A 1,375-nucleotide genomic window follows, 5' to 3' on the forward strand; every position below is an offset into this window, starting at 1 on the left:
GATGTAAGGATCTATTGGATTTTGGGGGTTGTATATTAATCCTGTGCCTTACAGCAATTCTGGGGTCCTTATGCTGAGGAAATTTTCAGTGAATTGCATGAAATTTCCAATGCAGATTATGTTATCATTTCTGATGCCAGTATTATTTTGGTGGCTCTTGGTGCCTGTCCTAAGGTCTTGGCCTTGCTAAGCAAGTGCTGTATCAGTGAGCATTCAACCCAGTATTTTGACATTATTGTATTTGTGAGATAGTGTTACTAAATCTTTCATTAAAAATATTTTCTTCTTTGGCCTCCCCTAACCAAGCAACTGTTGAGGTTTGGAGGATCAGTTCAGAAGTATGTGAGGGACCAGGGCGCTATGACTGACCAGCTGAGCAGGCGGCAAATCCGTGAGTACCAGCTCTACAGCCGGACCAGTGGCAAGCACGTGCAGGTCACCGGGCGTCGAATCTCTGCCACTGCTGAGGATGGCAACAAATTCGCCAAGCTCATCGTGGAGACAGACACATTCGGCAGCAGAGTCCGCATCAAAGGCGCAGAGAGCGAGAAGTACATCTGTATGAACAAAAGAGGCAAGCTGATCGGGAAGCCGAGCGGGAAGAGCAAAGACTGCGTGTTCACCGAGATCGTACTGGAGAACAACTACACAGCCTTCCAGAACGCCCGGCATGAGGGCTGGTTCATGGCTTTCACTCGGCAGGGCCGGTCACGCCAGGCCTCCCGGAGCCGCCAGAACCAGCGAGAAGCCCACTTCATCAAGCGCCTCTACCAAGGCCAGCTGCCTTTCCCCAACCACGCTGAAAGTCAGAAGCAGTTCGAATTCGTGGGCTCCGCTCCCACTCGCAGGACCAAGCGCACTCGGAGGCCCCAGTCCCAAACGTAGTCAGGGAGGCCATAGTAGTGTGCAAGGCTGGGTAGATACCCCTCAGCCGCCTTCTCTCTCTTCTCTAACTCATCCAAAGATGGGGGCTGGGGTGGAAGGTGGGGAACCAGACACCAAAAGGACCCCGAGGACATGAACTTTCTTATTCCCACTGGGAAGAGACAGTACTTGTGTATCCCAGGGTGGGCACCATTCTATGGAACAGGTTTGAGGCCAGAGACAGAAGGGAGAAGAAATAAGGTCTCCCTGACCTAAAATGCCTGCTTTCCAGCGTCTACCTGAAATAAGCGGGCAGGTCAGCAGATTCCAGGTCTTAAGCACAACTGTGCTCAAATCTTACTCCCAGAAGCTCTCTGAATCTGAACCAAATATCCAAACTCTTGGCCAGACAATAGGAACTAAGGTTTTTGTTTCCAAAAAAACAGAGACAGAAAGAGAAACAAAAGCCAGTCACTCTTCATATTTCTCGCCCCAGGCCTGCATCCCCACC

The 1,375-nt window shown here is 50.5% G+C and overlaps 1 pseudogene; it reads left to right on the plus strand.

The window, feature by feature from the left end:
- Nucleotides 1–306: 306 nt before the first annotated feature.
- Nucleotides 307–885, plus strand: LOC114636410 (annotated as a pseudogene).
- The last annotated feature ends 490 nt before the right edge of the window (nucleotides 886–1,375 follow it).

Source organism: Grammomys surdaster, unplaced genomic scaffold, assembly GCF_004785775.1.
Source record: "Grammomys surdaster isolate TR1022 unplaced genomic scaffold, NIH_TR_1.0 123918, whole genome shotgun sequence".
Taxonomy (NCBI): domain Eukaryota; kingdom Metazoa; phylum Chordata; class Mammalia; order Rodentia; family Muridae; genus Grammomys; species Grammomys surdaster.